Below are 13,191 nucleotides of genomic sequence, written 5' to 3'. Positions count from 1 at the left end.
AAAAAATTTAAACTCAAAAATTTAATTTTATATTATAATTAAATTTAAATGTAATTAAATCCTAAAAATCTCTCTTCCTTCCTTCCCTCTCTCCTTTCTCTCTCTGTCTCCCACACACTCTATATGCCCCATTTCTGAAAGCATAATTGATAGCAATATAGAATGCATCTAGCAGCATTACCATATTAGTTTCCTAACTCATGGAGTTGGGACTGTTAAGTAGGAAAAGTCAAGCAGAAATCCACCAAAACAGAAAAGCACGGCAACACCACACTCTTGGACTAACTGCTGCTGTTAGTGCAGGATCAAAGACTTGAAGGATCCAGAGTCGATTTCCATCACAACTACATGTAACTCACCTGTGACCTCTATTATGGGTTAATTTGTGTCCCCTAAAATTTATATCTTGAACCCCTAACCCCTAGTACCTTAGAAAATGACTGTTTTTGGAGACAGAGCCTTTACAGAGGGGATTAAGTTAAAATGAAGCCATTAAAATGGGCCCTAATACAATCTGAGTAGTGTCTTTATTTAAAAAAAGGGGAATTTGGACACACACAGAGGGATGCCAGGAATGTACACACACAGGAAAGACCGTGTGAAGGTATAGGAAGAAGGTGGTCAACTGCAAGCCAAGGAGAGAGGACTCAGAGGAACCAAACCTGCGGACGCCTTGATCTTGGACTTCTGGCCACCAGAACTTTCAGAAAACAAATGTATGTTGTTTAAGCCACAGGTCTGGGGACTGACATTTTGTTACGTTAGTTACAGCAAATTAATATGAACTAGGTACAAAAGATGGATTAATTTTGGGGAATTATAAATTATCTTCAACTTAGCCGGTGGCTCCGCAGCAGCGTTTCCAGAAGTCTTTTTGCTGGAGTAAAACAATACAATCCCTGGGATATAGAATGAAGGTACTAAATAAAGCCTTCTTTCTTGAGACGGAGTTTCTCTTGCTGCCCAGGCTGGAGTGCAGTGGTGCAATGTCGGCTCACTGCAACCTCTGCCTCCCAGATTCAAGTGATTCTCTTGCCTCAGCCTCCCGAGTAGCTGGGATTACAAACATGTGCCACCACGCCCGGCTAATTTTGTATTTTTAGTAGAGACAGGGTTTTTCCATGTTGGTCAGGCTGGGTGTTGAACTCCCGACTTCAGGTGATCCACCCACCTTGGCCTCCCAAAGTTCTGGGATTGCAGGTGTGAGCCACTGCGCCTGGCCTAAAATTTTCTTTTAGCGGGAAGATGGGGTAGTGAGGCTGAGCACAGAGAGGCTGGGGCTGCGGCTCAGCGTGGGCTTGACTGGTGGGCAGCGGCAGCTGCGAGGAACTCACTGTGGCCCTAGTTCCGCCGCAGCTGCTCAGACACAGCAAGTTTCACTTCTTTATTCAGGAAAAATGTGAATTCAGAAAAACATCCAGTGAGGTTGAACCTCGAAGATCAGACACAGGGACAACTGGTGAAGCATATAAAAGAAGTGCTTTGATTCCTACTGTGGAAGAAACAGTCTTTTATCTTTCTCCCTATCCTATAAGGAGGATGCTCATAAAACCTTTATTTTTTACTGTTGAGTTTACAGGCTGTGCATTTGGATCAGCTGCTATTTGGCAATGTGAATCACTGAGATCCAGGGTCCAGAGCTATTTTGATAGCATAGAAGCTGATTGGTTGGATAACATAAGATGAGAAAAGAAAGGAGACATCAGAAAGGAGATTAAGAAGTGGTGGAATAATCTAAGTGATGGCCAGCAGACTGTGACAGGTATCACAGCTGCAAATGTCCTTGTAGTCTGCTTATGGAGAGTACCTTCTCTGCACTGGACAGTGATCAGATATTTCACATCTAATCCAGCCTCAAAGGTACTTGTTTTCCAATGTCGCTATCAACATTCAGTCATTTCTCCTTGTTTCACATGGCAGCAAATACGTAAGTTTTGTGGAGCTTCTCCTCCAGCATTGTACATTCTGGGTCAAGAGCAGTTCAGGGCAGTGTACCTAGTACCTGTCTGCAGGTATTATTTCCAATTTTGTCAGTTACATGTGTGAAGTTGCCACAGGAAGATATGGACCATCACTTGGTGCATCTGGCACCATCATGACAGTCCTTGCAGCTGTCTGCACTAAGATCCCAGAAGGGAGGCTTGCCACTATTTTCCTGCCAATGCTCACATTCACAGCAAGAAATGCCCTAAAAGCCATTAACGCTGTGGATACAGCAGGAATGATTCTGGGATGGAAATTTTCTGATTATGCTGCACATTTTGGGGGAGCTCCCTTTGGAATATGGTATGTTACTTACGGTCATGAACTAATTTGGAAGAACAGGGAGGCTCTAGTGAAAATCTGGCATGAAATGAGAACTAACGGCCCCCAAAAAAGAGGTGGCTCTAAGTAAAACTGCGATTGGACAGTACTGGTGCATCTGGCTTTTATGCTGCCTGAGAGCCCCAGAAGACATCAGCCCATAGACATCGCTATGCTCCCGCCTGGAAGACACTGGCAGCTGGCCTCCCAGTGTTTTCAGCTGTGTCCCATGATCCATGTCTTTTTAGAAAATGAATTATGATGAACTTGTGAAATAAAGATTTACATCTCATTAGTAAAAAATAAAATAAAATAAAATAAAATTTTATTTTACCTTGCAAGGATAGCAGAATGCCCTCACTGTATTTTCTCAAGGCTATTTCTTGTGTGTGTGTGTGTGTGTGTGTGTGTGTGTGTGTGTGTGTGGTGTGTGCTATAAATATTTTTAATTTAATTTTTATTTTAAGTTCAGTGGTACATGTACAGGTTTGTTATATAGGTATACTTGCATCATGGGGGTTTGTTCTATAGATTATTTTGTCACCCAGGTATTAAGACTAGTACCCATTAGTTATTTTTAATAAATAAACAAACAACAAATATAAAATAATCCTCTCCCTCCTCCCACCCTCCACCCTCTGAATCGCCCCAGTGTGTGTTATTCCCCTCTATGTGTCCACGTAGCTACCACTTATAAGTGAGAACATGCAGTATTTGATTTTCTGTTCCTTCATTAGTTTGCTAAGGATGATGGTCTCCAGCTCCATGATCTCATTTTTTTTATGGCTGCATAGTATTTCATGCTGTATATGTGTCACATTTTTTTTATCCAGTCTACTATTGATGGGCATTTAGATTGAGTCCATATATTTGCTATTGTGAATCCAGCTACAATGAACATATGCATGCACGTGTCTTTATAATAGAGTGATTTCTATTCCTTTGGATATATACCCAGTAATGGAATTGCTGGGTCAAATGATATTTCTGTTTTAGGTCTTTGAGGAATTGCCACACTGTCTTCCACAATACTTGAACTAATTTACATTCCCACAAACAGTGTAGAGGCATTTCTGTTTCTCCAAAACCTTACCGGCATCACAGATGCTGGATAATAATACCCATTCTGACTGGCATGAAATGGTATCTATCTCACTGTGGACTTTTTAATAAAACCCATTCCGACTGGTGTAAAATGGTATCTATCTCACTGTGGCTTTGATTTGCGTTTCTCTAATGATCTGCAATGTTGAGCTTTGTTTCATATGATTGTTAACCAAATGTATGTCTTCTTTTGAAAAGTGTCTGTTCATGCCCTTTGCCCACTTTTTAATGGGGTTGTTTGTTTTTTATACATTTGTGTAAGTTCCTTATAGATGCTGGATATTAGACCTTTGTCAGATGCATAGTTTGCAAACATTTTCTCCCATTCTTTAGGTTGTCTGCTCAGTCTGTCGATAGTTTCCTTTGCTGCACAGAGCTCTTTAATTTCATCCCATTTGTCAGTTTTTACTTTTGTTGCAATTGCTTTTGGTGTATTCATCATGAAATCTTTGCCCAACCCTATGCCCAGAATGGTATTACCTCAGTTGTCTTCCAAGGTTTTTATAGCTTTGGGTTTTTCATTTAAGTCTTAAATCTGAAGTTAAATTTCTTTTTTTTTTTTTTTTTTTTTTTTTTTTTTTTTTTAATTGCATTTTAGGTTTTGGGGTACATGTGAAAAACATGCAAGGTTGTTGCATAGGTGCACACGTGGCAGTGTGATCCGCCGCCCTCCCCCCCCTCACCCACATCTGGCATCCCTCCCCATGCTATCCCTCCCCAACTCCCCACCCCCCCGCTGTCCCCCCCACTCCCCCACAACAGACCCCCATGTATAGTGCTCCCCTCCCTGTGTCCATGTGTTCTCCTTGTTCAACACCCGCCTATGAGTGAGAACATGTGGTGTTTGATTTTGTGTTCTTGTGTCAGTTTGCTGAGAATGATGGTTTCCAGGTTCATCCATGTCCCTACAAAGGACGCGAACTCCTCGTTTTTAATGGCTGCATAATATTCCATGGTGTATATGTGCCACATTTTTCCTGTCCAGTCTATCATCGATGGGCATTTGGGTTGGTTCCAGGTCTTTGCTATTGTAAACTGTGCTGCTATGAACATTCGTGTGCATGTGTCCTTATAGTAGAACGATTTATAATCCTTTGGATATATGCCCAGTAATGGGATTGCTGGGTCAAATGGAATTTCTATTTCTAGGTCCTTGAGGAATCGCCACACTGTTTTCCACAATGGTTGAACTAATTTACACTCCCACCAACAGTGTAAAAGTGTTCCTATTTCTCCACATCCTCTCCAGCATCTGTTGTCTCCAGATTTTTTAATGATTGCCATTCTAACTGGTGTGAGATGATATCTCAATGTAGTTTTGATTTGCATTTCTCTAATGGCCAGTGATGATGAGCATTTTTTCATATGCTTGTTGGCCTCATGTATGTCTTCTTTTGTAAAGTATCTGTTCATATCCTTCGCCCACTTTAGAATGGGCTTGTTTGTTTTTTTCTTGTAAATCTTTTTTAGCTCGTTGTAAATTCTGGATATCAGCCCTTTGTCAGATGGGTAGGCTGCAAAAATTTTTTCCCATTCTGTTGGTTGCCGATTCACTCTATTGACTGTTTCTTTTGCTGTGCAGAAGCTGTGGAGTTTGATTAGGTCCCATTTGTCTATTTTGGCTTTTGTTGCCAATGCTTTTGGTGTTTTGGTCATGAAGTCCTTGCCTACGCCTATGTCCTGAATGGTTTTGCCTAGGTTTCCTTCTAGTGATTTTATGGTGTTAGGTCTTATGTTTAAGTCTTTAATCCATCTGGAGTCAATTTTAGTGTAAGGTGTCAGGAAGGGGTCCAGTTTCTGCTTTCTGCATATGGCTAGCCAGTTTTCCCAACACCACTTATTGAACAGAGAATCCTTTCCCCATTGCTTGTTTTTATCAGGTTTGTCAAAGATCGGGTGGTTGTAGATATGTTGTGTTGCCTCCGACGCCTCTGTTCTGTTCCATTGGTCTATATCTCTGTTTTGGTACCAGTACCATGCTGTTTTGATTACTGTAGCCTTGTAGTAGAGTTTGATGTCTGGTAGTGTGATGCCTCCCGCTTTGTTCTTTTTGCTTAGAATTGACTTGGCTATGCGGGCTCTCTTTTGGTTCCATATGAAGTTTAAGGTGGTTTTTTCGAGTTCTGTGAAGAAGGTCATTGGTAGCTTGATGGGGATGGCGTTGAATCTGTAAATTACTTTGGGCAGTATGGCCATTTTCACGATATTAATTCTTCCTAACCATGAACATGGAATATTTCTCCATCTGTTTGTGTCCTCTCTTATTTCGTTGAGTAGTGGTTTGTAGTTCTCCTTGAAGAGGTCCTTTACATTCCTTGTTAGTTGTATTCCTAGGTATTTTATTCTCTTTGTAGCAATTGTGAATGGCAGTTCGTTCTTGATTTGACTCTCTTTAAGTCTGTTATTGGTGTATAGGAATGCTTGTGATTTTTGCACATTGATTTTGTATCCTGAGACTTTGCTGAAGTTGCTTATCAGTTTCAGGAGATTTTGGGCTGAGGTGATGGGGTCTTCTAGATATACAATCATGTCGTCTGCAAATAGAGCCAATTTGACTTCCTCCTTTCCTAATTGAATACCCTTTATTTCTTTTTCTTGCCTGATTGCTCTGGCTAGAACTTCCAGTACTATATTGAATAGGAGTGGTGAGAGAGGGCATCCTTGTCTAGTGCCAGATTTCAAAGGGAATGCTTCCAGTTTTTGCCCGTTCAGTATGATATTGGCTGTCGGTTTGTCGTAAATAGCTTTTATTATTTTGAGATATGTTCCGTCGATACCTAGTTTATTGAGGGTTTTTAGCATAAAGGGCTGTTGAATTTTGTCAAAGGCCTTCTCTGCATCGATTGAGATAATCATGTGGTTTTTGTCTTTGGTTCTGTTTATGTGGTGAATTACATTTATAGACTTGCGTATATTGAACCAGCCTTGCATCCCTGGGATGAATCCTACTTGATCATGGTGGATAAGCTTTTTGATGTGCTGTTGCAATCGGCTTGCCAGTATTTTATTGAAGATTTTTGCATCTATGTTCATCATGGATATTGGCCTGTAGTTTTCTTTTCTTGTTGAGTCTCTGCCGGGTTTTGGTATTAGGATGATGTTGGTCTCATAAAATGATTTGGGAAGGATTCCCTCTTTTTGGATTATTTGGAATAGTTTCAGTAGGAATGGTATCAGTTCCTCTTTGTATGTCTGGTAGAATTCTGCTGTGAACCCATCTGGACCTGGGCTTTTTTTGGGTGGTAGGCTCTTTATTGCTGCCTCGACTTCAGACCTTGTTATTGGTCTATTCAGGGTTTCAACTTCTTCCTGGTTTAGGCTTGGGAGGAGGCAGCTGTCCAGGAATTTATCCATTTCCTCCAGGTTTTCTAATTTATGTGCATAGAGTTGTTTGTAATAATCTCTGATGATGGTTTGAATTTCTGTGGCATCTGTGGTGATATCCCCTTTGTCATTTTTTATTGCATCTATTTGATTATTCTCTCTTTTCTTTTTTATTAGTCTGGCTAGTGGTCTGTCTATTTTGTTGATCTTTTCAAAAAACCAGCTCCTGGATTTATTGATTTTTTGAAGGGTTTTTCGTGTCTCTATCTCCTTCAATTCTGCTTTGATCTTAGTTATTTCTTGTCTTCTGCTAGGTTTTGAGTTTTTTTGATCTTGCTTCTCTAGCTCTTTCAATTTTGACGATAGAGTGTCAATTTTAGATCTCTCCTTTCTTCTCATGTGGGCACTTATTGCTATATATTTTCCTCTAGAGACTGCTTTAAATGTGTCCCAGAGATTCTGGTATGTGGTGTCTTCATTCTCGTTGGTTTCGAAGAACGTCTTTATTTCTGCCTTCATTTCATTGTTTATCCAGTCAACATTCAGGAGAAAGTTGTTCATTTTCCATGAGGCTGTGCGGTTCTGGGTTGGCTTCTGAATTCTGAGTTCTAACTTGATTGCACTGTGGTCTGAGAGACTGTTTGTTATGGTTTCCGTTCTTTTGCATTTGCTGAGGAGTGATTTACTTCCAATTATGTGGTCAATTTTAGAGTAGGTGTGATGTGGTGCTGAGAAGAATGTATATTCTGTGGATTTGGGGTGGAGAGTTCTGTAAATGTCTATTAGGTTTGCTTGGTCCAGGTCTGAGTTCAAGTCCTGGATATCCTTGTTAATTTTCTGTCTCGTTGATCTGTCTAATATTGACAATGGTGTGTTGAAGTCTCCCACTATTATTGTGTGGGAGTCTAAGTCTCTTTGTAAGTCTTTAAGAACTTGCCTTATGTATCTGGGTGCTCCTGTATTAGGTGCATATATATTTAGGATCGTTAGCTCTTCTTGCTGCATTGATCCTTTTACCATTATGTAATGTCCTTCTTTGTCTCTTTTGATCTTTGTTGCTTTAAAGTCTATTTTATCAGAGATGAGAATTGCAACTCCTGCTTTTTTTTGCTCTCCATTTGCTTGGTAAATCTTCCTCCATCCCTTTATTTTGAGCCTTTGTGTATCCTTGCATACGAGATGGGTTTCCTGGATACAGCACACTGATGGGTTTTGGCTTTTTATCCAATTTGCCAGTCTGTGTCTTTTGATTGGGGCGTTTAGTCCGTTTACATTTAGGGTTAATATTGTTATGTGTGAATTCGATCCTGTCATTTTGGTGCTAGGTGGCTGTTTTGCCCTTTGGTTGATACAGATTCTTCATTGTGTTGATACTCTTTACCTTTTCGTGTGTTTTTGGAGTGGCTGGTACTGGTTGTTCTTTTCTATGTGTAGTGCCTCCTTCAGGAGCTCTTGTAGAGCTGGTCTGGTGGTGATGAACTCTCTGAGTTCTTGCTTGTTCACAAAGGATTTTATTTTTCCTTCACTTATGAAGCTTAGTTTGGCTGGATACGAAATTCTGGGTTGAAAGTTCTTTTCCTTAAGGATGTTGAATATCGGCCCCCACTCTCTTCTGGCCTGTAGGGTTTCTGCTGAGAGATCTGCAGTGAGTCTGATGGGCTTCCCTTTGTGGGTAACCCGACCTTTCTCTCTGGCTGCCCTTAGTATTTTCTCCTTCATTTCAACCCTGGTGAATCTGATGATTATGTGTCTTGGGGTTGCTCTTCTAGAGGAGTATCTTTGTGGTGTTCTCTGTATTTCCTGGACTTGAATCTTGGCCTGCCTTGTTAGGTTGGGGAAGTTTTCCTGGATAATATCCTGAAGAGTATTTTCCAGCTTGGATGCATTCTCTTCGTCACATTCAGGTACACCTATCAAACGTAGATTAGGTCTTTTCACGTAGTCCCATATTTCTTGTTGACTTTGTTCATTCCTTTTTACCCTGTTTTCTCTGATCTTGCCTTCTCGTTTTATTTCATTGAGTTGATCTTCGACCTCTGATATCCTTTCTTCTGCTTGGTCAATTCGGCTGTTGAAACTTGTGCATGCTTCACGAAGTTCTCGTGTTGTGTTTTTCAGCTCCATCAATTCACTCATATTCCTCTCTAAGTTGTCCATTCTTGTTAGCATTTCGTCAAGTCTTTTTTCAAGGTTCTTAGTTTCTTTGCATTGGGTTAGAACATGTTCTTTTAGCTCACGGAAGTTTCTTATTATCCACTTTCTGAAAGCTGTTTCTGTCATTTCATCACACTCATTCTCCATCCAGTCTTGTTCCCTTGCTGGTGGGGAGTTATGATCCCTTGTAGGAGGAGAAGTGTTCTGGTTTTGGGTGTTTTCATCCTTTTTGCGCTGGTTTCTTCCCATCTTTGTGGATTTATCCACCTGTTGACTTTGTAGTTGTTGTCTTTCTGATTTTGGTAATTTTAAGTCTGCTGTGGCAGAACTCAAAAACCCCCTGCTCTTCTCCCCAGGTGTTCTGTCCCAGGGAGTTACGGTTCCCCTGTGCGGTTGCTGTTTTCCCTGCCCACAAGGTGGCAGCCTAGTCACACTCAGGTTGCAGAGGCTTCGCTAAGCTGCTGTGGGCTCCACCCAGCTTCCGTGTGAACTTCTGGGTGTAGTTAGAACTGCTTCCGCTATGTTGGCCCGCCCCTGTAGTGACGGAGTCTCTGTAGTGGCGGGTTGCCTTGGTAGATAGCCCTGGGAACAGCAGGGTGCCTATGGAGAACGCCCCTCCTCCACAGAGCTGGACCGTCCCGGTTTCAGTTGTGTTTCAGGTCTTCTTGCTGGGTAAGAGGGGACACCGTCTCATCTGATCTGCCTCCGGAGCCGCTGCGTTGGCTAAAGCCGCGGCTCTGAGATTCGTGGCGCTGGCCTGGCTCCCCGTTTCAGCTCCCCTTGCTGGCTTATAGGGGACTCAGACTCTCTCACTCTGTACAGTGAGCCGTTGGCTCGGGGTGCCGGCCCAGCGGCTGCGCTGTTCAAGCCAGCGGCGCCAGCGGCGCTGGCGACCCGTGTGGCTTCTCTGCGTGTGAATCTCCTGGTCTGTGGGCAGTAAAAATCAGTCTGGAAATACGGCGTCCACTCACCCTCTGTGCTTTCTCTCGGAGCTGCATTCCCGAGTTCCTCCTAAGCGGCCATCTTGGATCTCTCCGCCGAAGTTAAATTTCTTATATGGTGTAAGGAAGAAGCTTGTTTTCAGTCTTCTGCATATGGCTTGCCAGCTATTCCAGCACCATTTATTGAATAGAAAATCCTTTCCCTATTGCTTGTTTTTTGTCAGGTTTGTCAAAGATCAAGTAGTTGCAGACATGTGGTCTTACTTCTGCATTCTCTATTCTGTTCCATTGGTCTATGTGTCTGTTTTTGTTCAGTACCATGCTGTTTTGGTTACTGTAGCCCTGTGGTATAGTTTGAAGTCAGGTAGCACGATGCTTCCAGCTTTGTTCTTTTTGTTTAGGATTGCCTTCTCAAGGTTATTTCAATCATGGTTTTATATCATGATTTAGTCCACAGTGACCTTGTTTGTCTAACTGTCCCATGGGACATTAAGTTTCTATTACACTGATTATATCATACTGCTTGAAGAATTCAGCAAGTACCCTAGATAACTTGAGAAGACACAGGCATGCGAGAGGGTTATAGATAAACGGCCCCCTCAAAAAACAAATCGGGTCATCTACTTTTGTGAAGTTTCTAGGGCTCCAGTGATCTGAATGAGATATGTTAATATATGCCCTCTAAAGTAAAATCAAATTGTTTCGTTTTGCATGCATTACTACTATGGAAGAGGCACATTGCTTGGTATGTCTTACTAGATTTTAAAGGAACCATATGTCTCATTGAGTGTGCTGTTCTTATTCCTAAATCACAACCAGAGTTATAAAAATTACAATGAAAAATCTAAAATCATTACAATTTGTGGATGAATGATTTTAAACACACACACACACACACACACAATTCCAGTTATCTATTACTACCAATAAACCATCTCAAAACTTAGCTGCTTAGAATAATAATGATTATTTTGCAAATGAATCTGCAACTTGGGCAGGACTTAGCAGCATGAGCTTGTCTATGTGCCATGGATTATCTGCTGGGGTGACTTGAAGGCTGGTGGCTAGAATCCTCTGAAGTTTCACTCACTTACATGCCCAGTGATTGCTACTGGTTGTTGACTGAGGCCTCAGCTAAAGTTGTGACTGGAATAACTACATGTGCCCTCTCCACATTGCTTCTAAGGCTTCATCCCATGTGACCTGTGTGTCTTTTCCATGTGGTTGCTTGGCTTTGTCACAATGTGGTGCCTGGATCTTAGCAGGCCCAGATGAAAAGTTTTTATTTAATATGACTTAGAGTAAGAAGTCACATGGTATCACTTCTGTCATAGCCCAGCCTAGATTCAAGGAAAGGGAATGTAGATCCCCATGTCTTGATGGATAACTATCAATGTTACACTGTAAAAAGAATATATATGATAACAAAATATTGGTGGCTAGATTTAGAAAACACAATCTGTCACACACATCCAAAACAATAAACTGAAAACTGACTTTAAAATAAAGATAATAAGGTGATAGAGTAAAAATATATGGAAACCCATACTTTTATTATGCATAAGATGTAATGGGATATAATGGAAGAAAAGGATCCTTTCCAATAGCAACAACTTTATGAAAAAATTATGAAACTATTAAATGATGCAAAAGAAGGTTTGAAGAAATGGAAACACATGCCATGTTCATGTTCTTAGAAACCAAGACTGACTATATCATAGATGCCAAGTTCCAAGTTAATTTATAATTCAAAAATACAAACCTTTGTTTTTTATTTAAGTGCTTGTTTATTTTTGAAACTGAACAAGTTAATCTTCAAGGTCATATGTAAAAATTAACAAACAAGAATTGTCAGGAAAGCTCTGAGTTAAAAAAGCAATGAGAGAGAACTGGAAGAGTGGCCCAAACAAATATTAAAACATTATATAAAAGTCTCATTTAATAAAGCAATATCAAACTAACCATGAATACATCAACTGATAGAACAAAATAGAAAGAGCAATAGTATAAATAAATACATGTGGGAATTTAGAATATAATAAAAGTTGTACCTAAATCAGTGAGGAATGATAGGTTATTCAATAAGTATCATTAGGACAACTGGAAAGTTATCTGGGTAAAAAAACAGTTGGATCCGTAGCTTGCATCTTTTACCCTGACATCTTTTTACAAATGGCTTATCTTCCTAATATGTAGAGAGATCGTTAAAAGAAAAAAACAACCTAATAGTAAAATAATGGCAAGAAAACAAGAATAATTCAGAGAAAAAGAAAGTATCCCTTAAACAAATGAAAAGAATGGAACTTCAATCATAATAAGAAAAAATACAAATTAAAACCACACTGAATATCATTTTTACCTATTGGATTGTCAAAACTTCTAGCCTTTGACAACACATTCTGTGGAATAAGACTATGGACACTTTCATAATTGCTTGTGACAGTACAAACAGGCACAATCCTTATAGAAAGGAATTTGTATCTTTTCAAATTGCAAACGCACAAATCATTTGACCTAGCAATTCTATTGCTCAGAACTTATGCTAACACATATTTCCACATATGTTAAGCTTATTAATTGCAGCAAAGTTTGTAATAGGAAATAATGGGAACAATTGAAATGTCAGTAATAGGAAACTGCTTTTAGAAACTATGATGCCTATTTAATGAATACTGTAAAAAGGAGGAGGTGTAAAAAGAAAGAAGAAAGGAAACACGAAATGTTATATTCTGTGCACTGATACTGAAAATTTTCTGAAAATCTTCTTTAAATTCTAAAAAGAAATACTTTGAATAGTGTGTACAGCATGCTGCTCTTCAAAAAGGATTGGGGGACACAAAAGAATGAATTTTTGCTTGCATACATGTAAGAAAACTTTAGAAAGAGCCCTAAAAGTGTAAAAAGTTATTCACTTAAATGGTAGAGAGGGAAACGGGACTGATTGAATGGAAATAGAATTGGTGGGAGATTGTTCATTATACATGTTATTTTTTTATTTTTGAAAAATGTAATTGTATTACCTGTTCTCAAAGTCATTAGTAATCTTAAACCTAACTCTTTGAGACAGGAAAAGTATGTTAAAGAGGAAAATTAAAAAGAGATTCCAATCTATTCAGGAAATAATGGCAAAATACCTCATAACTAAACTTAATGAATGTGGCTAAAGCTGTACGTAGAAAAACATTTATGTAGCCTTATATTTTATTTTTATAGAAAAAAAATGAAGGAAACTACGTATTCAGCAGAAGTAGAAAATAAAAACAAATTATAGAGAAATATTAGGAAGTAATAAAAATAAAAGCAGAAATTAAGCAGAAAAACAGCAAAATTGATAAATTGATTAATACAGTATATCACTTGCAAA

General features: G+C 39.7%; 1 pseudogene; it reads left to right on the top strand.

Annotated features, from left to right (window-relative positions):
- The first annotated feature begins 574 nt into the window (after nt 1–574).
- LOC105732310 (presenilin-associated rhomboid-like protein, mitochondrial) lies at nt 575–2,629 on the top strand (annotated as a pseudogene).
- The last annotated feature ends 10,562 nt before the right edge of the window (nt 2,630–13,191 follow it).

Source organism: Aotus nancymaae, unplaced genomic scaffold (genome assembly GCF_030222135.1).
Source record: "Aotus nancymaae isolate 86718 unplaced genomic scaffold, 86718_ANA_hifiasm-v0.15.2.pri h1tg000040l, whole genome shotgun sequence".
In the NCBI taxonomy this organism is placed as follows: domain Eukaryota; kingdom Metazoa; phylum Chordata; class Mammalia; order Primates; family Aotidae; genus Aotus; species Aotus nancymaae.
This window is presented reverse-complemented; position numbering and strand designations above follow the sequence as displayed.